This window comes from Oratosquilla oratoria, chromosome 18, assembly GCF_046742065.1.
Source record: "Oratosquilla oratoria isolate Oo_2021 chromosome 18, ASM4674206v1, whole genome shotgun sequence".
Classification (NCBI taxonomy): domain Eukaryota; kingdom Metazoa; phylum Arthropoda; class Malacostraca; order Stomatopoda; family Squillidae; genus Oratosquilla; species Oratosquilla oratoria.
Window position 1 is genome coordinate 29886955 of NC_134794.1, and position 27500 is coordinate 29914454.

Sequence of the window (27500 nt, forward strand, 5' to 3'; positions counted from 1 at the left end):
CATACAGGTGTACAAACTCCTGTAACCGTACGTGAATTTGCAATGAGGTTATGATAAATATTAGAGAACAAGAGAGAGAGGAGCTTACGATCGCATTTGGATCACACACTTAACTCGTCTCATGATAACAATACTAAGTTTCTAACATAGTTTCCGACGGACTTTCTTTTGTCTTCGTAGAGCCGTCGTGACCTTTGGCCTTTGGACAAAGGCGAAGGCGTCCTCCTTTTTCTGCACGAAGAAAACGGCCCTTGCTTGTAATTAAGCCTCTCTCTCTCTCTCTCTCTCTCTCTCTCTCTCTCTCTCTCTCTCTCTCTCTCTCTCTCTCTCTCTCTCTCTCTCTCTCTCTCTCTCTCTCTCTCTCTCTCTCTCTCTCTCTCTCTCTCTCAACAAAGGCTAATAGAGCCCAACTTTGTACTTTGGTTTCGCGGCTTCTTGAGAGAGAGCAGCCGCATCTGGCACGACGACGACGACGCCAGTGACCCACTGATGATTACGCAGACAATCGACACGGTTTCCTCCTCCTAGCGCGCGCCGCCGCTGCCGCGTCAGCACGTTCCTAGGTGCAGACACTGATGTAGTTTTTTTTTCACTCTAACCTGTACGGACGTACGGAAACGCGCGCCCACACACTCATCTCGTGGCGCAGTGGTTATAGCTGCCGGCTGCCACTACAACGGTCTGGGTTCAAATTCCGCCCAGGGCTGAAATAATTTCAGTATTGCTTCGCTGCGAGTTGTTACTCCAACTCTCATGGGCGGGGAGTTGGTCACAACATTACCCATAGATCGGTCATACAGTATATGAGCTCTAAGCTCATATACTGAGGATAAAAAAGTGTCGATCACGAGTCCAACACGTGATCCAAGACCATGGTGGTGAAGCACACACACGCTATTTTCGTGCTGGATGGTCACTCTTCCTTTCACTGTGACTGCCGCCAGGCTATACTGTGCAGTATATTCCCTGTGGCCCCTGAAACTTTGGTGGACTCGAACATTTCTTAAACTTTCCAAATAGGTTCGGCGGGGTGGAGGTAAAGGTGGTTCCTCGTTAGGAATGTTTAAAACATTGTTATTATTATTATTATTATTATTATTATTATTATTATTATTATTATTATTATTATTATTATTATTATTATTATTATTATTATTATTATTATTATTATCATTATTTTCATAATCATTATTGTAGTTATTATTATCATCGTCATTATTGTTATTACTATTATTACTGTTATTATCATTATTGTTATTGCTATTATTACTCTTATTATTATCATTATTATTATTGTCATTATTATTACTACTACTACTACTAATTCTACTACTACTGCTAGTAGTAGTAGTGGTAGTAGTAGTAGTAGTAGTAGTAGTAGTCGTAGTAGTAGTAGTAGTAGTAGTAGTAGTAGTAGTAGTAGTAGTAGTAGTAGTAGTAGTAGTAGTAGTAGTAGTAGTAGTAGTAGTAGTAGTAGTGATGGTAGTAGTAGTAGTAGTAGTAGTAGTAGTAGTAGTAGTAGTAGTAGTAGTAGTAGTAGTAGTAGTAGTAGTAGTAGTAGTAGTAGTAGTAGTAGTAGTAGTGGCAGTAGAAGTAGTAGTAGTAGTAGTAGCAGTAATGAAACAAATTGAGGCAACCTAATATACAATCAGAATTAAATAAACTCATCCTTTTATCTGGATTCCCATTTCACACTTTGATAACAAAACAATTGTTTGTAGACACAAATTGGGGGAATATCATACTATCGCAGATAAGCTATCTGTGACCCCGTATCCATTTCAACATGGACCAAATTTTCCTGCAGTGGAGCCGTTTATTTTTTGTGAATGTCGACATTTTGATGTCACTCGTCAAGGTCTCGCCGTCGTGTCATGGCGTCCGCTCACGCCTTCCCGAGATCGTCTTCTGGAGACCTTATTTTGGTACGAGACCTTACTCCTTCCCACCTGTCTTGGTTTTACCAGGACACTCTACACAGAACCTGCTAATGTTGGCGCGGATCAGATAATCCCTCTTTACGGTAGAGGTCAGAGGTACAACGTAGCCCTCCATAGGATGTAATTGTGCTATTTACTTCACCCTGATATACACGGAGGCAACGCTTCACTTCGTCGAATATCGACGGACTCTCTACAATGTCATATCGTTTAATTCTTTCTCCAAAGTGAACTAACCTAATTTTGTTTGCAATCGACCATTCGTTATGTAGGCTCACTTTTTTTTTACATTGATTTTCTTCTCGCTAATATGTACATTTTTTATTCATTTAATATTATTATAATTATTTTAGAGCTGGGCGCGTTCCTCGGTGCGTTCCGCTTTAGTTTGGCCGCGGTTAGTGCTCCCAAACTATTAAAGCAATATAGGTGCTGGTATAGTATGTGGCCTACTTTTTGGATGTGGCCTACGATTTTTTTCTTTAGTATGGTATGTGGCCTACCTGACTTTTATTTCGGTATGAACCTGTCTCTTAAACTTTAATACTTTCGGAGCGCTAACCGCGGCCAAACTAAACCGGAACGCACCGAGGAACGCGCCCATCTCTGATTACACACACACACTCACACACACGCACACACATATATATATATATATATATAAATATATATATATATATATATATATACACACACACACATATATATATATATATATATATACATATATACACACACACATATATATATATATATATATATATATACACATATATATATATATATGTATATATTTAAACACTGACGAGGATTGGACTTGGGCTTGAACGTGTGTGGTGGGTGGAGGGAGCCATAAAGGTGAACGAAAATCAACGGATCCGCTGATTGAAAACTTGTGTAAAATGTTTAGAAAAAAGAGAAACAAAGTTTAGAAAAAACAGTACTCGGTAGTTGGCATTATAGCTATTTGAAACAAATTAAAAAAGAATATGATACGTTTCATTAAGATAATGGAACTTAGCTTGAAACTGAAAATATGTTCTCACTAAATATTAATTGAACGAAAAATAACAGCCTTAAGTTGTCATGACGATTAACGTAGAGTAGTTCAAAGTTTTAAAAATATTTTGGATAAATGCCCAAAGCAATATGCTAATGGGTAAGTAAGGTCCATTGCCTATTTATCTGTTTTTCCATTTGTAACTCCTTTTTTTCATCAGACCTTTTTGTGTGCCAAAGGTGGGATGTTTTGCTATTACAACTGTAATCTGAATTAATTGTAAAATAGAGACAAGTCGAAGAAATTTAACCCGAGTCGTTTCGAGAGCCATTTGTTTTCCATATGTGCGAGATACTAGGCAATTTGATCCTAGCCAGGGATCAAAATATTTCATTCAGTTCTTTTAACTTGGCTCAAGCAGGACGATAGCTGCATGACTCCAGACGATCTTTTTCACTTGTTTTATTCTGGTTAGCGGCAAACAGTTTCGTTAACCTGCGGGGAACATATAGGTGGGGGAAAGGGAGCTATTGATTAAGTGGTGCGCGTAGTCAGAGCTTAGTTGCATTCCAGTCTTTCCTGGAGGAGGACCTCACGAGACCTCGAGGTGCTGAGCCCTGAACTAAAGGCGTTCATCACATTCGCCCTGTGTGTCAAGAAAGGTAGGAGACAAAAGTAGCCATTGGGAAGCGAACCTGGGGCTGCGTTAAGTGGGGCGTGGTCGCAACCAACCCGCCAGTCGTTCTTGGAAAGTTTTTGAGTAGATTTATGTTGAATTTGTTATTCTTTGGTTACCGGGGGAGGGATGAGTTGTAATTGATATAGTTTGTTAGTGTTACTATTATTATTATTATTATTATTATTATTATTGTTATTATTATTATTACTATTATTATTATTATTATTATTATTATTATTATTATTATTATTATTATTGTTATTATTATTATTACTATTATTATTATTATTATTATTATCATTATTATTATTATTATTATTATTATTATTATTATTATTATTATTATTATTATTATTATTATTATTATTATTATTATTATTATTATTATTATTATTATTATTGTTATTGTTGTTGTTATTACTATTATTATCATTATTATCATTGTTGTTATTACTATTATTATTATTGTTATTATTATTATCATTGTTGTTATTATCATCGTTATTATTATCATTACTATTATCATTATCATCCTCTTATAAAGGGGAAAAGTCCTTTTATATGTATCATCATCAAGACCATTATCACCATTGTCGTCGTCATTATTATTGTTATTCATTATTATCATTACAACATAATGATGATAGTTATGAGAATGATAATAATAATAATGATAATAATAATAATAATAATAATAATAATAATAATAATAATAATGATAATTACTATACACACACGCACACACACACACACACACACACACACACACACACACACACACACATATATATATATATATATATATATATATATATATATAATATATATATATATATATATATATATATATATATATAATATATATATATATATATATATGATATAATATATATATATATATATATGTGTGTGTGTGTGTGTGTGTGTGTGTGTGTGTGTGTGTGTGTGTGTATATATTAACAGCTACGGAATAGGTCCCCAGTACACCACATTAACTTATTTCCACTTTAATTTCTTGCAAACACGATCGAAACTAACAGGAATCTGTAGCCCGATGGAAGCATATTCGGAAACTGAGTCCTCAGCCTGACAGCGTCTCAGTTTCCGAATATGTTTCCATGGAGGTACATACTTCTGTGTGTGGGTGTATTTAGTCTCGATCGTGTTTGTAAGGAATTAGAATGGAAATAAGTTAATATGGTTGATAAGATGAATATATCTATATCTATATATATATATATACATATATATATATATACACGTGTGTGCGTGTGTGTGTGTGTGTGTGTACGCGCGCGCGCGTGTGTATGTGTAATCATAGTGCTGGTATGACCTAATTCGTGACTGGTCAACTCACTGCAACGCCAACTTACTGCACACCAACTCACGGCACTGTCAACTCACTCCACATCCTCATGTCAAATCCATGCACATTTTTATCATAACATTATTAAGATGAAACGAAAAACAACAGTGAGTTAGGTTAGGGTTTGGTTAGGTAAAGTTAGGTTAATGCAGTGATTTATCATCATTTATTTCAGTGAGTTGACATCATAGTGCAGTGAGTTGTCATTACAGAGCAGTGAGTGTGCAGTGAGTAAGCATTGCAGTGAATTGACAGGTCACCGTCATAAGTTCAGTTAGACTGTCCACGAAATCTAAGCCGATCTTATGCTGCGGTCATCACGTGGCTGGTTGCTTAGCAACAGGCGTTCAGACCGTAAACATTCGCAGTGACGATTCTTCGTTAAAAAAAAAGTCTGTCCAGACATTAGCAAGAGAAAATGGGGTCGCCGGCAGCTGAATAGAATCGTCTTGACTTAGAATAACATCCGCGGAAGGAAGTACTGTAGAGCAGTGTTGTGGTCAACAGGAGACAAAACGGTTAATTACAGAAGGACGTATAAGGTTGTGGTGGTTGTGATGGTCGTAGTTGTTGTTGTCGTCGTCGAGTGTGTGTGTGTGTGTGGGTGTATTTACCTAGTTGTATTTACCTAATTGTATCTTACGGGAAGGGGAGCTACGCTCGTGGCGTGTGTGTGTGTGTGTGTGTGTGTGTGTGTGTGTGTGTGTGATTAGATTATTATATGAATAGATCTGTCAGGCGTTAGCCAGAATAAAACCTTCATAGGTGACACGGGGGCTTCACGAGTCTATTGAGCCTGGATTTCTTAACCTTCTGGAACCTCGAAATTCCTCTTAAGCCTTTGCCGTTAGAACGAGTTCTTTCAGAGCGACACGGGGTTCCAAAGGGTCTGTACACCCGGGCAGACATCCACAGGTAATGTTATAAGGATAGTTTAGGTGCCATTTAGTGATTGGAAAGTGCGCACTATGAGGTGCACCTATAGAGTAGCGGCTCACGACAGGGGGTTCTTTGGTCCTCGAGGGACCCCACGGGTATCCTAAGTGGGGCACTAAACAAGTGGCAGTTAGTATATGCACGACGGTTTCGTTCAGTGTTGAAGTGATCTCCAGGTGGCTAAATGGGGGACATGAACAAGTAGGTTTGGAGCCCTTGAGATAAAGGTTCTGTATGTTGAGAGACTGAGGTTGTGTGAATGTGTGTTAGGCTCGTTTCATATGTATCGACTTTTCGCCGTACGCCGTCCACGACACGACGTCGTGCTCTCAAATAACCATGGCGCTTGGCCTTCGAGCCAAAAATTCCATAAATCAATCAATCAAATAACCGTGGGTGTCTATGTACGCTTTCACAGGTGGTCATGACACGTGAAAGCGTCTATAGACACCCATGGTTAATTGAGAGCACGACGTCGTGTCGTGGACGGTACACGGCGAAAAGTCGGTATGTGTAAAATGAGCCTTTCATTGCCTCGCATGCACTGTCTACTGCCACGTGTCATGTCTCTGCATGAGACGAGTCAGCTCGTTGTCTGTCAGCACTGTGAGCAATATGACATGTCCTCTCACCCAAGGTCTAGACAAGAACAGGTCAGTTCTTTTTTTGGTGTCACGGGCCCCTTTAAGAATCTGATGAAAGTTATGGACTCTCTTTCCCAGGAGTATTCGCATAAACTCAACTTTGCGTGCAATGTGTATAATGTGCTTTATTTATTGAAATTTGATTGTCTCATACATATATGAGGTACACGAAGTATTATTAAACTTTGAAATAAGCAATCTAAATAAAGCAGACCATTTTATGCAAAATGTAATGGTCACATATTATAAGCATAAAATAGAGTCCTCTTGTGCATTACAGATCTGATCAATGAGAAGGTTGGTGTTTGTTTGCCTTGAATAAGAACCTGAAACTGTGGAATATTCTTTGACAAAGTGGCAAGAATGGGACAAAAATGAGGTCTGTACAGCGAATATAAATATTAATATTCATTTGAGCCTCACGGAGCCCCAAGGTGTCCATGAACCCCAGGTTAAGAATCCTTGATTTAGGGATTTGACGCTATGTGACGACAATATTTTGACGTTGTGGTTGGTTGTTAACATAGACTCCAAGTGAACATGGTGATATTTCATAGTATGCCAAAGAAGGATAAGTTGAACGAGGTGAAGATGGATTAAGCAAGGATAAGCTGGTATAGGATAAGTTGGGTTCGGTTATGTTAGGTTAGTGTACTAGCTTCGAGGTTAGGGAAGGGACCTCTTAAGGAAGAATTCACATTCGTGACGTCTTCGGTTGTCGTGATATGAGGATCGTGCATCCGTGACAAGTTCGTGAACTCAAGATCAAAGATTCTGCCGAAGTCACTCGTGACTTCATAGCGTCTTTCCATAAGACCATAAAATTAAGGAGACCGCAAGAGACCACAAGGCCTACACTAGGCAGTTCCATGTCCATTACCACCTATCATCCCCATCCATAAAGTTATCTAACCTTCTCTTAAAACAAACATGGTTACTAAGTTTATTCCATTCATTAACCACTCTAATGGTAACTAGTTCTTGCCTATTTCCTTCTTAAACATAAATTTGTCCGATTTAAATCCATTACTACGAGTCCTGCCCTGCTGTCTTGATATGGTGACCTTGTATGCATCACTCTCGTTAAACACCTTGACCCATTCCAAAGTGAACCGTACTGTTCTTGTTTAGATTTTCGTCGAGAGTGGCGTCAGCGTGATCTTAATTCATCGACTTTGTACCCCAAGTGTCGTGTGTGTATGTATGTATATATATATATATATATATATATATATATATATATATATATATGTATATATATATATATATATATATATATATATATATATATATGTATGTATGCATGTATATTAAGGACTGCCCTGTTCTTGTTCACACTTTGTTAACACTAATATAGAGTAATCCTGATTCTTTTTTTTTTAACTAAAATTGCGGAGTCATGATGTCATGCGGCAAAGTCACCGTTTCGCCAAATGCACAACTTAGATGATTGTAGTTGTTGTTGTTGTTGTTGTCATGGTGTGTAGTTTAGCAGCGCTTCTATCCTTTTGGACAATCTCACACTCTGAAGAGGCAGCGAACGAAATCCAGATGCCGTTCATGGCGAGGCACACTACGACCTTGCCGAGTGCATGATTATGTGGAAAACAACAAATGAAGTCTGAATTCCGTTTATCGCGACACGTCACCGAGTCGGCTAAATGCATGACTGACGGAGAGGGGAAAAAGAAGAAGAAAAGATCCGTGATCCACAAGTTTTGCAGTCTGGTTCAACGCATGTCCGTCACGTGCAACATAAGATTTTCTTTCTCATTGGGTCCCCTCCCAGACTTCAAAGCCCCCTGTACTAACCGTAACTAACCCCACTTAATCGTCTTTGACACAACGTCAAAAAATCACTATGTCACGTGAAATGTAAGTGGAACATTGGCATCATCAAAAGAGTAACAGGAAGGAATCCGAAGTAACTAAAGTATTTTTTTTAGTGTGTGGGGGGAGGAGTTGGTTACCCGCCGGGGAAGAACCCAAATTTCGCAGAGACAAACCTCGAATTTGGACGACATTTTGTCGAAATTGACCATATCCGAGCGAAATCTGCTGAAAACTAGCGAAACCGGCTAATGTATAATATCCATAGAATGCGTTTGAATCCTGAAACAAGCTTGTGTCACAAGGTAAGTTTTACTCGGCTTTCCAAAAATGTGATCCGCTTTGCCAATCTGCTTTGGTTCATGAGATAATGATCAGTTTCGTGATACTAAAGCGCACTATTTAAAAAAAAACCCTGAATGTTTAAAATGGTTGCATTATGAAATGTTAAGATGTATCTTAACCGAACTAACCTAACCAAACCAAACCTAAACTAACAAATAGAAAACTTCATGATCATGAGCTTCGCAAGCGATAGTGGTGGAATATTAACAAACTGACCATTATTTCCCAAAAACTCACCAGTCATGTAATATTTGGTTTCGCTATTAGAAAGAACAGGTCAAGATACACATATACGTGGAGTTTCAGCAAGATTTGACAACAATAAGTGGAAGTTTTTGGTGGGTTTCTCCGGATTTAGTCGGTTTCAATGAAACGTCAGACCGGACTCGAGTCGTTCGGCACCGGCTCCGCACCATGTCAACAAAACTATTCGTCACAGTCAGGCCAGTCTCTCTCATTAGCTCCTACGCCACGGTGCGAGACGTGTCGCTCGTTCTCTTATTAGTGCTTCGTCGGCGATATCAACTCTTCTGTGCCGAAGAGGTAATCATAGAAGTGGTAAAGCAGAGACGCAAGGTAGTGAGAAAGGAGAGATACAAAAAGTTAAACGTGATCAGCATTCTTTTTACAGTGGAGATGAGTAGTCAACAAATTATAAAAATGTTGAGTGGCTGTGACCCGGAGGGATGGTGTGGGGTAAGTCTTCTGCTCTTGACTCGGCTGCCTCCAATGAGAGACTGCGGTTTAAAACTAATAACATAGCACATATTATTATTATTATTATCATTATTATTATTATTATTATTATTATTATTATTATTATTATTATTATTATTATTATTATTATTATTTTTATTATTATTATTAACATTACTATTATTATTGTTATTATAATTATTATCATTAATATTGGTACTATAGATATTATCCTTATTATTATTCTATGATTATTCTTATTCTTATTATTATTATTATTATCATTATTATTATTATTATTATTATCATTATTATTATTATTATTATTATTATTATTATTATTATTATTATTATTATTATTATTATTATTATTATTATTATTGTCATTATTATGATTATCATTATTATTATTATTACTATTACTATTATTATTATTATTATTATTATTATTATTATTATTATTATTATTATTATTATTATTATTATTATTATTATTATTATTATTAGTCATATTTTTATCATTGTTATAATTATCATTATCATAATTATTATTATCATTATTATTATTATATTATAATTTTTTTGTTATAATTATTATTATTATTATTATTAGTAGTAGTAGTAGTAATAGTAATAATATCGTCATTATTTTATTAGTGTTATCGTTATCATCGTTATCATCATCATCATCATCATTGTGTACCACGATATTTGACCCTCAAGGAAATCTACAAATAAGTATGATGAGTGTGAAGTTTCTGTTTACGGGATTACAACGACCCATTGTAGAATATCGTTGACAGTGATGGAAGTCGGGTGGGCAATAGTATTGATTCAGTATACTGTGCCCTTGATAATGATCGCTGCTGAAAAGTCAGAGGGTTAGCGGGGGGGGGGGTCTCTCGGCTTCCCAGCTAAATAGAATTGCCTGGCGTTAGCTAGCATAAACTTGGTAAAGGTCGACGGCACTTTAGACAGGATGTGAATTACTTACTTTTTTTTCCCTATTTCTGGACGGCTTTGTCCCGAGCCTGTGTGTCATCCCATCCCCCCTCCCCTCTGAGCTGTGGCTTTCTATATTCCGTTCTGGTGTGCGTGTGTGTGCACGTGAGCGTGTGTGTGCACGTGAACGTGTGTGTGTATGTGTGTGTGAGTCCAAGATCATCCAGGAGCAAAATAAGATCACACAGTTTACTCAAAGTCACCTGCCCACGATTTGCAGACGAAAAGTCCGTTGGTGCACCCCAGCCAATACAGCCTTGTTCTTCGGTTGTAACCACCCTGCCATATAGTTGTAACACTTATTCTCGTAATCCACATGCCGCCAGACGATTCCATCCACCTGTGTGTGACATCTTCAGCAGCGAAGGGGATAAGTCATAACAAAAGATCTGGGAATGTTAGAGCGTCACGCACTGAAGAGATGCAACGCTACACAACGCGGCGTGTCGTTTCACCCGAAGTGTCACTTTTGTCGTGCAATTCCACGGCCGCAAGATCACTAGAAGAGTGATAAAGTTATTTTAGTCCTTGTATCGGAAATGAGCTGATAAAAGTTATTTATTAGACTGATATGATAAGTTTTTTACCCAGTTTCTCAAAATGAAATTATGTGAAATTGATTTATAATAATTTATCTCTTTTAGGCTTATTATGCTTATACTGTATAAAGATAAAATCTGTGACGTCATGTCGTTTCTTATGCTCAGGAATCCGCAACCGTTGGGATACACTGAGTTACAATTAATTACAACTTCCTTTAGACGTATATGTCTAAGAAACAATCTGTAATATATTCAGAGAAGGTCACAGTGAAAGCTCAGGGGAGTTCCACTTTAGAGAATAAAATTACCAGACGATAGGCAGAACTGTACAATTCATCGTTATAAGGTTACTGCCCTTCTTGCTGAATCGGTATTATGCAGCTTAGGCCAAAGTCTCATACAACTTCGCTACTGAAAAAGCCAGAGTAGAGGGAAGTGTACCACCAGGAATGGAAGGGTTAATCTCTCTCTCCCACCCTCCCTCCCTCCCTTCCTCTCTCTCCCACCCTCCCTCCCTCCCTTCCTCTCTCTCTCTCTCTCTCTCTCTCTCTCTCTCTCTCTCTCTCTCTCTCTCTCTCTCTCTCTCTCTCTCTCTCGTGACCATTGCGTGCGTTTGAGCTCGAGTGAGTGTACTATTAGTTCCACTGCACATCACCCGCACCTTTTTAAATTCGTGGGTGATATTTCCAAGGCCACATCACATCTACCGGAGATTGACCCCCGTTCAGTTGCTTGCAGAGCATCACGTTAAACCGTCACTGTTCCCCTTGGGCAAGGGGACGGTGTGTGTGTGTGTGTGCACGCGTGCGCGCTTATGTGTATATGTGGTTTACCAAATGTATTTATCTAATTGCAATATGCAGGGAAGGAGTTATACTCGTGAGATTCTACCTAGCTTTGAAATCGTTTGTGTATATAGCCTGAACTATCATAATAACTTCTAAGACATTCCATGAGTTAGTGTATCTGTATAGAAAGCTGCATTTGTTGCAATTCTAGAAATATTTTTTCATTCTACTCTTATGACCTCTGTCGATTTTATATCCTGAACATTACTTCTCACCATACACTATCAAATCACCTTTCACTCTTCTCTCTCCCAAAGGCGGAAGGTCCACAGCTTCCAGTCTCTCTTCATATTTGTAAGGGTTGGAACTTATTTGGTCGATGCTCTTTTGTTCTCTTAGTCTTGTTCATATCATTACCTTATACCAGTGGTTCCCAAACTAGGGGGCGCGCCCCCCTAGATGGGTGTGATGAGGATACAAGGGGGGCGTGAAGTCATCTGCTCAAAAATATTTGTTTAATTAGAATAATAAAATCACTCAAAGAACAAATATATGCCATTACATACATGTAAAGTATAATTATAGCAGTCACTCCGACCCGTTTTCTATTATTAAGCTAGTTCTTTTTACTAGTCTCATGAGTCTTTCCAAATATTAAATGCTATGTTTTCAAATCATCTACTCTTAAAATTGCAAGTCAATTGTGCCAATTTGCTAATGTTCATTTTTTTTCGCTCCCTTTGAACCAAATGTTTCGTTTTTAGTTACTTAGAAAAATGTCTCTGGAATGTACTATTATTTGTTTGAGTGGCTTTCATTTTTAAAATTTAATACAAACAGAAATCTGTTTTCCTGAACAATGCTAAGAAATAAACGCAAGAATCATTTTACATGAACAAAAGAGAGAGTGGGGGCGTGCGGGTCTACTGGAAGCAAAAAGGGGGCGTCAGGTAAGATAGTTTGGGAACCACTGCCTTATAAGGAGACCATACCACCGCTGCGTATTTCAGCCCAGACTTTAAGATCGTGTCAACGTAGAGTATATAAGTGGAGCTAATAGTAAACATGAAGATTAATGCCAAACTTTTCAATGTACTGAAAATGGATTATAATTCTGAAAGTGAATGATCTCAGTGAGAAAATAATAATTTGTAAAGAAGAAAAAATAGAAATGTCGGTGGGTGTTAGTCACAGATAGCTTATCGCTTGACAAACATATCAGTAGAACAAACATATGGCCTTCCAATACAGAGAAGGAAGCTAGATAAAAACTTGACTCTGAAGGATTTTCGAACCATAATAATAATAGATTGCATAAAAAAGTAAATGGGGTATTTGTTGAGGTAGGGAAAGGAAAACAATTGAAAGAACTTGTCACAGGGCAAAATACTAGAATTCACCACTTCAAATCACAATTAGAATACTTAAGGTGCCAAAGCATTGCCAGGAAAAATAAATAAACAAATAAAAACAAAATAGGTAATAATAATAGTAATAATAGTATATATATATGTTTAAGCCAATGGCGTAGGATTGACGCGAAATTTACATAACTCCATTCTCTTTGAGCTGCATTTACACCTGTTCTACGACTTTGTGTGTGTGTATTCACCGTAGTATTTGGATCACGTGCTGGACTCGTGATCGACAGCTATTTCCCTCCCGGAAGAGAGCTCAGAGCTCGTATGACCGATCTATGGGTAATGCTGTGACCATACACGCACACACACACACCCAACTCCCCGCCCACGAGAGTTGGAGTAACAACTCGAAGCGCAGCGATACTGAAAGTATTTCAGCCCTGGGTAGGACTCGAACCCTGTCCGCCATAGTGACAGTCAGGAATTCTACCAACCGCGCCACCAAGTCGTGTGTGCTTGGGCGTGTGTGCTTGTAGGAAATGTTACAGCATTACCCATTGATTAGATAGCAAGAGCTGTGATGTCACATCCACCAGAATAATAGTTGGCGACCAAAACTCCAGGACATGATGCAATACCGTGGGGAATGCCACGTGCAATTTTTTTCCATGGGTATGTGCACAGGAAGGGACAGCACAGCGGGATGGTATTCTTTATAGGGAAGAGGAGAATTAGGGAGTGCGTGCAGAACAAAACCGCCCCCTTCCTCTTCCTCTCAGGGTTGGAGAGTAAAACTCCCTTGACTGTATCTGTCACTCTTGTTCCTCTCTTTTCCCTTCTTTTCCCTGAACTCCACTCTCCCTTGCCCCCCTCCCCCTCCTACCACTCTTATATTCTCTCTTCAGTACCGTTGTACAGTCTCAAAGGAATGGATGCGAAGAGGAGATTTTATGAAGGAGTGATTGTGCCGACAGCACTGTACGGGGCAGAAACACGGAACATAAGAGAGGAAGAGAGGAGTTTGAATGTGTTTGAGATGAAATGCCCGAGGAGTATGATAGGAGTTACTAGGCTAGATAGAATGAGAAATGAGGAGGTGAGGAGGAGAACAGGGGTGGAAAGGGAGTTGGGAGATGGGGTTGACGAAAGAGTATTGGGATTGTTTGGAAACATGGAAAGAATAAATGAAGAAAGATTAGTAAAAGAGGTGTGGAAGGCAGAGGTGGAAGGAGTGAACCTGAGGGAGCGTCCTAGGATGAGATGGATGGATGGGATAAAAGGGGCATTACAAAAGAGAGGAATGTCTGTTGAGGAAGGACGGGAGAAGAGAGAAGATAGGGGTAAAGTGAGAATGGTTGTGTATGGATAATGCTGTGATGCATGAGGGGGAGTGGATGGGGATGGAGGCGAGGGAGTATGTATGAAAAATAAATTGACGCAGCCCGAAGGGATTTCTTCCCATCTTCTCCTTTTCTGCATGGGGGGACGGAGAGTGGGGTCGCCGAATTAATGAAGAGGCCTTGCTGTGGATGTGCTGTGTCTTGCGACACTGCTTCTAACCCAGGGCAGTGGACAAGATGCAGGGATGGCCCGTCATCCAGGAGGTGCCAAGATAAGAGGGAGGGAAGAGGGTGGAGGGGAGTGGAGGTATGCAGGGAATGGAATGGGTGGGAGTGGTTTTTATGCCTTTTTATTTTGGCTACCTCCCGTGTCAGGAGGAAAAAACCTTTGGTATATATGTACGCGAAGGCTCACGAAATCGTGTTGCTCTTAGATAGTTGATTTGTTCTATGTGTGGGGTTTGTAAATGAGTATACGTTTTTTAAGTTTTCTTATTCTCTTGTGTGATTTTGATTTAAAGTGTTTTTGTATACGCACGCATACGCACACACACACACACACACACACACACACACACACACACACACACACACACACACACACACACACACACTTTCAACGAACGGACGGCTTGACGAACGCTCTGAAGAAAAGTGCAGATTGAGGATACCAACGCAAAGAGAAGTGCCTTTTTGTATTTGCAGGGGGGGGGAATTGCTCGTGAGGTAGTGGGAAAGTAAGGAAAGAGGAGAGGGGGAGGGATTACTGGGGAAATGGAAGGTAATGAGGATGTGGAGGACTTGGCCCAGGCAGACGGGCGGAAGATCAACATGAAACGACCACCGGATGACGAAATGGCAAATAAAAATGTAAAGATTAGAAGTATAGAGAGGAGAAATACAGTAGAAAGTGACGAGAATATGTTCCAGGGATTTAAAGAGGGTGGGGGGGACACAACCCCCCCCAGACTGATAAGACTAGAGGAGAGAGTTGATAAGGTGATCGAGGACTTGGAACGTAAGTTAGGTAATGTAGGCTCCATTCTCCAAAGAATTGAAAGATTGGAACAACTAGAGAAGGCTAACAGAAACTTAACTGAAGAAGTAGAGGACCTAAAAAGACAGTTAGGAAATGTAAAGGAGGAGAATGAGAAATTGAAGAAGAATAGTAATGAAAACAGTGAGAAAATAGCTACAGAAGCTAAAAATTGGAGAATAACTCAAGAAGGGAATAAGGTTTCATTCACTGACATAGTCAAACAGCAATTGAAAGAACATAATGAAGACTCAGTTATTAAAGTGATGAGACAGAAGGAGAATATAGTAAGAGAATTAGCTGACAAAAAGAAATGTATAATTATATTAGGAATGGAAGAGAAACATAACCCAGATAGAACCGCAAGAATCAAGGAGGAAAATGAAAGGGTAAGCAGTTTATTAAAATTAGTCCAGGAAGATGAACCAGAAATTATAAAGGAAATTGAGGAAAAATTCAGACTCGGAAAATATAGTACAGATAAGACCAGACCAATTAAGATTAAATTCAGGTCACAAACAACGGCAGAGAAAATTCTATCCAAGACAGGGAAACTAGCAACAAATGATCAATATAAAAAGGTATGGATAAAAAGAGAAATGAATAAGGAGGAAAGAGAGGCAGAAAAGCAGAAAAGAATTGAAGCTAAGGCAAAAAACGAGGAAAGAACGGAGTCAGAGAAAGAGAGATTCTATTGGAGAGTAGTGAACATGAAAATAAAGCAGTTCGACATACTAAAGAAAAACATAAGGGAAACAGAGAACACAATGGAAGTGGCAGAAAACTAAGAGTGTCTTACACAAATATAGATGGATTGATAACAGGATTGAATGAACTGAATGATTATTTGAAAGAAAAAGAACCGGACATAATGGGAATTGTAGAAACAAAATTAAAAGGCCCACTACCACCCAACAGTGTAGGACATGATACATACAATTATTGGATTAGAAACAGAGAGAAAAAACAAGGGGGTGGAGTTATGTTCCTGACAAAGAAGGATATAAACGTGAAAGGTGTCATATATGGAAAGAATACAGTAGAGATGATTATGATAGAAGTGGAAGACCGAGATAAGAAGAGCAGAAAATTTGTGATCAACTATGTGCCTCCGAAAACAGCCTCATGGGAGGAGAATGAACATAAAAGTATGTTAGAGGACACAAAGATAGCATTAACTAAAATAATGGAAGACGGAGGAAGAATAGTTATGATGGGCGACTTTAATTGCAAAGAAATCTGCTGGGAAGAAATGACAGTAAAGAGTGGTGATGACTCATGGGGAAATGCTCTACTTGAGATGATTACTGACCATTCAATGACACAATGGATACAAGAGAACACTAGGTATAGAAATGAAGAAGAACCATCGAGGCTAGACTTAATAATTACATCTGAACCTAGAATAGTGGACAAGATTGAATATAAAACACCAATAGGTAAAAGTGACCACATATTGATTGAACTGGAACTTAATGAAGAAAAATATATGAAAAGAAATGAACAATATAGAAAAGGAAGAATGATGTATGAAAAAACAAACTTTGATAAAATAAGAGAATTCTTCCAACAAGAAAACTGGGAAGAAATATACAAAGAAGAAACATCAGTGGAAGAGAAATGGAATATTTTGACAAAAATTTACAAAGAAGGAGTGGAAAAGTATGTCCCAAGACAAAAACAAGAAAAAGAATATGTAAAATGCTGGTACAACAAAAGTTGTAGGGAGTTAAAAGACAAAAGAGACAAAGCCTGGACCGGATGGAAAAAAGACAGAAGACCTGAAAAATGGAAAATATATACTGGTTATAGAAATGAATATGTACAAAAGTGCAGAGAGGAAAAAAGAAAATATGAAAAAGATGTTATAGAAAAGTGTAAAGATCAACCAAAACTATTCTACAGATTTGTAAACAATAAACTGAAAAACAAACAAGACTTGGAGAAATTAAGACAAGGGGGAGTTGAATACACTGAGGAAATGGAAATGGCAGAAATTATGAACAAACATTTTAAATCAGTGTTTACAAGGGAAAATATACAACCTGAAGAGATTGAGTGGAAGGAAAAAGTCCCCCCTATGGAAGAAATAGAAGTAACGAAGAATGAAATATTGACACACTTGGGTAATTTTGATGTCAGAAAATCGCATGGGCCAGATGAAATAGCAAACTGGATTCTGAAAGAATGTAGGAATGAACTGGCAGACAAAATACATAGCATAATAAGCAGTTCCTTAAAAGAAGGAAAAGTTCCAGAAGATTGGAAAAAAGCAAATATAGTACCTATATATAAAGGAGGAAATAAAGAAGAACCTACCAACTATAGACCAGTCTCTCTAACAAGTACAATAGCAAAAATATGTGAAAGAATTATCAAAAGTAGATGGGTAAAATACTTGGAAAAAAACAACGTACTAAATCCAAGGCAATTTGGATTCAGACAAGGACGATCATGCGTCACCAATTTAATATGTTTCTATTCAAGGCTAATAGATATAATACAAGAAAGAGATGGATGGGCTGATTGTGCATTTCTAGACCTAAAAAAAGCTTTTGACAAAGTACCACATAAGAAGTTGCTTAAGAAATTAGAATATGAAGGAGGAATACAAGGTAAATTGCTAAATTGGATGGAAGACTTTTTGCAAGAAAGAAAAATGCGAGTAGTGATAAGAGATCAGCACTCAAAATGGAATGAAGTAATAAGCGGTGTCCCGCAGGGAACAGTTCTGGCCCCAATAATGTTTGCTATATATATTAATGATATGGATGAAGGAATTGAAAGCTATATGAGCTTCTTTGCAGATGATGCAAAATTACTGAAAAGAGTGAAAACTGAAGAAGATTGTGAATCACTACAGAGAGATCTAAATAAAGTACAAGAATGGAGTAGGAAGTGGGAGATGGAGTTCAATACAAAAAAGTGTAGTATAATGGAATTTGGAAAAAGCAAAAACAGAATAACAGGATCATATAATTTGGGAGAAGAAGGAATAAAAAGAGTAGAAAATGAGAGGGACCTGGGAGTCATTGTTATGAATAATATGTCACCTGAGAAACATATAAATAAGATTTTTGGAGAAACTTATAATTTAATAAGAACAATCAAAGTGGCATTTACATACCTGGATGAAGAAATGGTGAGGAAAATCCTAGTCACCCTGATAAGACCAAGATTGGAATATGCAGCAACGATATGGTCACCAAGTACAAAAAAATGTATAAAAAAACTTGAAAGAATACAAAGAGCAATTACTAAACTGGCACCAACACTCTCAAAACTATCATATGAAGAGAGACTACAAAAACTTAAACTACAGACACTAGAGCAAAGAAGAGAGAGAGGAGATTTGATAGCTATTTACAGAATCATGAAAGGCATAGAAATTACTGATAGAGAGAATCTGATAAAATGGGATGACAGAAATACAAGAGGACACGGAAAGAAAATAAAAAAAGACAACTATAGAAGAGATTTGAAAAAGAACAGCTTTCCTCACAGAGCAATAGACAGTTGGAACAAGTTAGATGAGAAAGTGGTGTGTGCAAAAACAATACATGAATTTAAAAATAGTTTAGATAAAATGAGATATGAAGACGGGACCTCACGAGCATAGCTCCCCTTCCCGTAAAATACAACTAGGTAAATACAACTAGGTAAATACATATATATATATACAAATATATATACACATATATATACTCTCTCTCTCTCTCACACACACACACACACACACACACACACACACACACACACACACACACACACACACACACACACACACACACACACACACACACACACACACACACACACACACACGCACACACACACACACACACACACACACACACACACACACACACACACACACACACCTCAGTGGCGCGGTTGATAGAGTATTAGAATGCCAGCACGGTGGTGCCGGTGGTACCTGGTTCGAATCCTGCCCAGGGCTGAAATTATTTCAGTATCGCTGCGCTTCGGGTCGTTACTCCGACTCTCGTGGGCGGGGAGTTGGGTGTGTGTGTGCGTGTAAGGTCATAGCATTACCCATAGATCGGTCATACGAGCTCTGAGCTCTCTTCCGGGAGGGAAATAGCTGTCGATCACGAGTCCAACACGTGATTCAAAGACCAAGGTGAATCACACACACACACACACACACACACACACACGCACGCACGCACACACACACACACACACACACACACACACACACACACACACGCACACACACACACACACACACACACACACACACACACACACACACACACACACACACACACACACACACACACACACACACACATTCACCCTGCCATAGTGTCTAACAAAACTGGTGCAAAAGTACTAGCCCTTCTCCTCCTGCAGCTCCTCCTCCTCCTCCTGCGCCTCCTCCTCCTCCTCCTCCCTCTCTCCCGAGCACTCCCTCGACAGCAGCAGCAGCGCCGTGAAACACCTGCTCCTGAATTCATGCCACTCATCTCGTTCCACCTCTCTATCTATCTGTCGATCCATCTGCCAGTTCACGCCACACTCCCTCTTACTTTTCTACCTCGTACTCATTCTGTTTATGTGTAGGTTTATATATATCTATATCTATCGATCTGTCTATCCCTATATATATCATTCAATGTGCGTTTGCGTGTGTGTATGTGTGTTTGTGTTACGCGTCGTTTTGATTGTATGCTTGATTATTGTGCAATTGTGTATGCAAGTACATTGTGCTTATATGTGTACTTATATACATTTGTATACATATACTTATGTCTAATTATACTTTTATGATTATGTTTATGATAATTAAGTTTGTGTGGGCTTTTTATACACTACCCATGTACTTGTATGCCTGCTTGCTTGCGCATTCTGCTGACCAAAATACAGATAGAAAAGTTTGCAGGAGTGACATGGCAGAGGTTGGTAGAGGCATTGGACTCCGAATGATTGACTAATTGTGTAGTTGATTAATTGGCTGAGTAATTGATTGATTAAGGTTTCAGTAACCAGTTTTCATACCGGAGCAAGAAAGCTATCATAGCACTGCTTCTTAGCCAGTAATATTCATACCCTATTTTAAATCTGATAACAGACCTGAAATCAAATCATCAAATCAACATAGAGCATTCACCTCAGCCCACCAAAGACATATAGATGTGTCTAGACAACATTTTCTCCCCGAAGCAGGCACACACACACACACACACACACACACACACACACACACACACACACACACACACACACACACACACACACACACACACACACACACACACACACACACACACACACACACACACACTCTCTCTCTCTCTCTCGTGGCGCAGTGGTAGAGTTCCCGGCCACCACTACGGTGGTCTGGGTTCGAATCCCGACCAGGGCTGAAATAATTTCAGTACCGCTGCGCTGCGAGTCGTTATTCCAACTCTCGTGGGCGGGGAGTTGGAGTATGTGTGTGCGTGTAAGGTCACAGCATTACCCATAGATCAGTCATATATGAGCTCAAAGCTCTCTTCCGGGAGGGAAACAGCTGTCGATCACGAGTCCAACACGTGATCCAAGACAATGGTGAATCACACACACACACACACACACACACACACACACACACACACACACACACACACACACACACACACACACACACACACACACACACACACACACACACACACACGGACACCACGAGCATAGCTCCCCTTCCCGTAAAATACAACTAGGTAAATACACACACACACGCACACCGAGAACATCTGTCCCAGTACCCCGTCGCACTTGTCCCTCTCCACTCGCTCGCTTCTGCTTCATCCAGCAAAGAAATGCCCTTGTAAAGGAACAAGGTTCTTCCAAACGCGGGTCAGGACCCAGTTGTGGAGTCGAAATCTTTGGTTTATTGGGTCGCCACGTTGCGAAATATACATGAAATAAGTGAAAGACAAGAGTCACATGCATTATAAGATACATGTTTGTTTAGGCGTATGTGTGTAGAGGTGATTTTTTAATATCGGAATAAGACAAGCATACCAGAACGTGCAATAGGGTGAAAGAATACAATGATAGTAATAAAAGAAAAAGAAAAAAAGAAATAAGAACTGAAGAAGACCCTTGGTATCAAGGAAGCTATCTATTCTGCCTTTCGAGGAACGTCAGCCTTGACCAACCCGTCAGCCACGATTACCCCAAGCACCCGTCCCTCCTCTCTGCTCATGTGCCTGATATGGCAACACGAGTTGACTGCAACTAGACGTGTTAGTTGCAATGCAAGGGGCCGGTTTAGCCCCTACTAGGGTCCTGGTATGGGCTTGCAGACACCTCTGGTCCTGTTGCCGAAGATTTATGTCTTGTTTACGTTTGGGCTTGCCACGAATCAAACCCAAGGGATCAAACGTGAACGTGAAAGGTAGGTAAGTAGGTAAATGCTGCAGCTAGACTATTCCCGTCACCAACTCAAGCAAAGTGAAGAGGATTATTTTGGGACCTGCTAGGCATTTTGTCTCACTCCACGGAAGGAAACCTCCTACAGTTATGAGAGGATTAAACACCATATTCATTGGTTTTCTTTCATAATTTCTGAGCTGAGCTGAAGTCTCCTGAAATACTTCGTTGAAACAGTAGTGTTTCCGCTTCCGACTTCTACTGTTCGTTCACCCCAAAGTTTGAAAAACTCCCGTTTTCTCTAAGTTCCGGCGACGTTCATGAATTCTTCCTAGTCTGCCTCTTCAAAGAATTTCTTCAAGTCTGTGCGTGCGCGCGCGTGTGTGTACATGCGCGTTTGTGTGTGTGTACATGCGTGTGTATGTGTGTATGCGTTCATGTGTGAGTGTTAGCATGTGTATCCCTGTGCCTGTATTTGCCTAGTACTTATCCAATTGTATAGCTTTGCTCGCCGAGTTCCGTCTTTGAGCTCCTGTTGGTCATATCTGGCCTTAAGTTCTCCCATGTGTGTGTGTGTGTGTGTGTGTGTTGGACTCGTGATCGACAGCTATTTCCCTCCCGGAAGAGAGCTCAGAGCTCATATATGACCGATCTATGGGTAATGCTGTGACCTTACACGCATTCACACATCCATCTCCCCACCCACGAGAGTTGGAGTAACGACTTGTAGCGCAGCGATACTGAAGTTATTTCAGCCCAAGGCGGGATTCGAACCCAAACCGCAGTAGGGCCGGGCACTCTAACCACTGTGCCGTAGTGTGTGTGTATGTGTATTTACCTAGTTGTATTTTACGGGAAAGGGAGCTACGTGTATTTATCTAGTTGTATTTTACGGGAAGGGGAGCTATGCACGTGGTGTCCCTTCTTCATATCTCGTTTTATCTAGACTGTTTTTAAATTCGTGTATCGTTTGTGCACACACCCCATTTTCATCTAACTTGTTCCAAACGTCTATTACCCTGAGGGGAAATCTGTTCTTTTTCAGGTCTTTTCTATAACTGTCTTTCTTGATTTTCTTTCCGTGTCCTCTTGTATCTCTACTATCTCATTTTATTAGATCCTCTCAATCAATAGTTTCTATGCCTTTCATGATTCTATAAATAGTTATCAAATCTCCTCTCTCTCTTCTTTGCTCTAATGTCTGTAGCTCAAAGTTTGCTAGTCTCTCTTCATATGATAATTCTGATAGTGTTGGTGCCAAATTCGTAATTGCTCTTTGTATTCTTTCAAGTTTTGTTATACATTTTTGTAATTGGTGACCACGTCGTCGGTGACCACGTCGTCGCTGCATACTCCAATCTTGGTCTTATCAAAGTGACTAGTATTTTCTTCACCATTTCTTCGTCCGGGTATGTAGATGCCACTGATTGTTGTTATTGAATTATAAGTTTCTCAAAAAAAATTGTTTATATGTTTCTCAGGGGACATATTATTCATAATAATGACTCCCAGGTCCTTCTCATTTTCTACTTTTTTAATTTCTTCCTCTCCCAATTTATATGATCCCACTATTCTTTTTTTTTTTTTTGCTTCTTCCAAATTCCATTATACTACACTTCTTAATATTGAATTCCATCTCCCACTTCCTACTCCATTCCCATACTTTATTGAGATCACTCTGCAGCGACTCATAATCTTCTACAGTGTTCACTTTTTTCAACAATTTTGCATCATCCGCAAAGAAGCTCATATAACTTTCAATTCCTTTATCAATATCATTAATATATATAGCAAACATTATTAGGGCCAGAACTGTTCCTTGTGGAACTCCACTAATCACTTCATCCCAATTAGAGTGTTTGTCTCTTATCACCACTCTCATTTTTCTTTCATGCAAGAAGTCTTCCATCCACTTCAGCAGTTTGTCCTGTATTCCTCCTGCAGTTTCTAATTTCTTTAGCAATTTCTTATGTGGCACCTTATCAAAACCTTTTTTCATGTCTAGAAATGCACATCCCATCCATCTCTTTCTTGTATTACATCTATTAGCCTTGAATAGAAACACATTAAGTTTATGACGCATGATCGTCCTTGTCTAAATCCAAGTTGCCTTGGATTTAGTATGCTGTTTTTTTTTTCCAAATGCCTTACTCATCTAATTTTGATAATTCTTTCACAAATTTTAGCTATCGTACTTGTAAGAGAGACCGGTTTATAGTTAATAGAGTCTTCCTTGTTTCCCCCTCTATATATTGTTACTATATTTGCTATTTTCAAATCTCCTGGAACTTTTCCTTCTTTCAATGAACTGCTCATTAGACTATGTATTTTGTCTGTTAGTTCATTCCTGCATTTTCTCAAAATCCAGTTTGCCATTTCATCTGGTCCATGCGATTTTCTGAGATCAAGATTACTCAAGTGATTCATTATTTCTCTCCTTGTTACTTCTACCTCTTTCAAAGGGGGGACTTTCTCCTCCCACCCGATATCTGTAAGTTGTATGTTCTCCCTCGTAAACACCGATTTAAAATGCTTGATCATAATTTCTGCCATTTCTATTTCCTCTGTGTATTCAACTCCTCCTTGTCGTAGTTTTTCTAATTCTTGTTTGTTTTTCAGTTTGTTGTTTACAAATCTATAAAATAGTTTTGGTTGATCTTTACATTTTTCTATGACATCTTTTTCGTATTTTCTCTTTTCTTCTATGCACACTTATACATATTCATTTCTATAACTAGTATAAAGTTTCCATTTTTCAGGTTTTTTGTCTTTCCTCCATTTTATCCAAGCTTTACCCCTTTTGTCTTTTAACTCCCTACATCTTTTGTTGTACCAACAATTTACATATCCTTTTTCTTGTTTTTGTCTTGGAACTTACTTTTCCACTCCTTTATAAATTTTTGTCAAAATATTCAATTTCTCTTCTACTGTTGTTTCCTCCTTGTATATCATTTCCCAGTCTGCTTTTTGAAAGAATTCTCTTAGTTTATCAAAATTTATTTGTCCATACATCAATCTTCCCTTTCTATATTGTTCGTTTTTTCCATGTATTTTCCTCATTTAGTTACAGTTCAACCAATATGTGGTCACTTTTACTTATTGGTGTCTTATATTCAATCTTGTCTACTATTTCGGGTTCTGATGTGATTATTAGGTCCAGTCTCGATGGTTCTTCCTCATTTCTATACCTAGTATTCTCTTGTATCCATTGCGTCATTGTATGTTCTATAATCATATCAAGTAGTACATTTCCTCATAGGTCGTACCCACCCTTCACTGTCATCTCATCCCAGCGGATTTCTTTACAATTAAAGTCGCCCATTATAACTATTCTTCCTCCATCTTTCATTATCTTATTTAGTGTTATCCTTGTGTCTTCTAAAAATTTTTTTTTGTCTTCTCTCTCTTCCCATGAAGCCGTTTTAGAAGGCACATAATTTACTACAAACTTCCTGCTCTTCCCATCCCTGTCTTCCACTTCCATCATAATCATCTCTACTCTATTCTTTCCGTATGTGACATTTCTCACATTTCTATCCTTCTTAGTCAGGAACATAAATCCACCCCTTGTTTTACCTCTCTGTTTCTAATCCAATAATTATATGCACCATGTCCTACACTGTTGGGTGGTAGTGGAACTTTCAATTTTGTCTCTACAATTCCCATTATGTCCGGTTCTTTTTCCCTCAGGTAATCATTCAGTTTGTTCAAGCCTGTTATTAAGCCATCTATATTTGTGTAAGACACTTTTAATTTTCTGCTACTTCTATCTTGTTTTCTGTTTCCCTTCCGTTTTTCTCTGCTATGAACCATTTCCTCACTTTCATATCCACTACTCTCCAATAGAATTTCTCTGTGTCTGACTGTTCATTTCGTTTTTTTCTTAGCTTCTATTCTTTTTGTTTTCTCATCCTCTCTTTCCTCTTTATTCATTTCTCTTTTTATTCATACCTGTTTATACTGATAACTTTTTGCTTGTTTCCCTGTTTTTGCTAAGATATTCTCTGCTGTCGTTTGTGACCTGAATTTAACCTTAATTGGTCTGGCCTAATCTGTATTGTATTTCCCTAGTCTATATATTTCTTCAAATTATTTCCCTGTTTCTTGTTCATCCTTTTGAACTACTTCTAATATCATGTTTACCTTTTCCTTCTCCTCTCTTACTCTTGTAGTCCTATTTGGATTATGCTTCTCTTCCATCCCTAATATAATGATATATTTCTTTTTATCCGCTAAGTCTCTTAGTATATTCTCCTCTCTCATCACTTTAATAACTGTGTCCTTATTTTGTTCTTTCATCTGTTGTGTCATTATATCTCTAAATTCAATTTTGTTGTTCTCTTGTACTTTTCTCCAACCCTGTACCTCTTTTGCTATGGACTCTTTATTCTCTTTATTATTATTCTTTAATTCCTCATTCTCATCCTTTACTTCTTTTAACTGTCTTTTTAATTCTTCTATTTATTTAGGTTTCGATTCTCCTTTAGTTCTTCCAATTTGTCAACTCTGCGTAATCCGTGTAAGTTGGCTGAACCTAACCTCCCAGTGTTCTTTCATTTTCTCTAGTTTTTCCTCTAGACTTGGTAATCGGGGGAAGTTGGCATCCCCTCCCTAATTAAATCCATGTAAATTATTATCTCCATTTTCTATTGTGTTGTTCTCATCTATATTTCTAATTTTAGTATCTTTACTGATATTTTCGACTTTACCTGCGTCGTCTGAAGCCCTTTTGTTGACATTTCTTCTGACGTCCGGGGGAGCCCGTTCGTCTCCTTCCTCATTTCCTTCCATTTTCCTCAGTAATCCCTCCCTTTCTCCTTTTTCTTCACCTTCCCACTACACCACGAGCTTTTCCCTTCCCTACTAATACAACAAAGGTATTCCCTCGTCGTTCAGATCAACGAAATTTGAAGTTTCCCTGGAGTTCCAAACTTCGCTGTCACTTCGACCGTCGTGTGTGTGTGTGTGTGTGTGCGCGCGCGCGCGTATGCCTACTAATTTAGAAAAATTGTGATGAGGAGGAAAATTCACAAGCAAGGGCTCGTCCATCAAACGAGTCATGGAGAGTGTTGATGATGATTTTTTCTTTCTCAACCACCATTGCCACCACTGACGTCAGACGATTTTATTCAGCTGATGGGAGACGGAACAAAATTAGATAATTGTCGATCGAATCCTCCTACTCCTGTCCATTCTGAATAAAACCGTGTGGCCCGAGCCAGAATAATATCCGTAAAGATCGCCACCACGTCTCTGAGCGCAGAGTATATTTATCGTGGGGTATTTTTTTGTTAAAAAAAAGAAAAAAAAAATGTCCTTCCCACATTTTTTCTTCAGTCTCAATCCTGTTTTTAGAAGACCTCGCTAGCGTTAAGCCATAACTGTAAAAGACCCTTTTGGAGGCGAGAGGAATATAAAGAAAAAAAGGATCACCCGATAGGCAAGGGTGAAAGGAAAAGTTCCATTCGGTACGAAAGGCGTTGTTATTATTATTATTATCATACTTTTTTTTTTCTTCCAATATCATTTCTCTGTAGCATGCAGCTGATACTTTAGGGTCTATATGGGACACCCCTACGAATCAGAGGCACACATAATTTTGTTTGTGTTA

General features: G+C 38.7%; 1 protein-coding gene across 4 annotated transcripts in view; it reads left to right on the forward strand.

Annotated features, from left to right (window-relative positions):
• LOC143035139 (sodium-independent sulfate anion transporter-like) overlaps window positions 1-27500 on the forward strand; it is a 178184-nt gene that overhangs the window by 56842 nt on the left and 93842 nt on the right. Inside the window, exon 1 of one of the 4 annotated variants that reach the window (XM_076201755.1) lies at window positions 9298-9316. The exons of the other annotated variants lie outside the window; for them this stretch is intronic. The gene's annotated coding sequence lies outside the window, so the exon portion shown is untranslated. Of the gene's footprint in view, window positions 1-9297; window positions 9317-27500 lie in introns of those variants that run through there. 4 annotated transcript variants of the gene reach the window in all.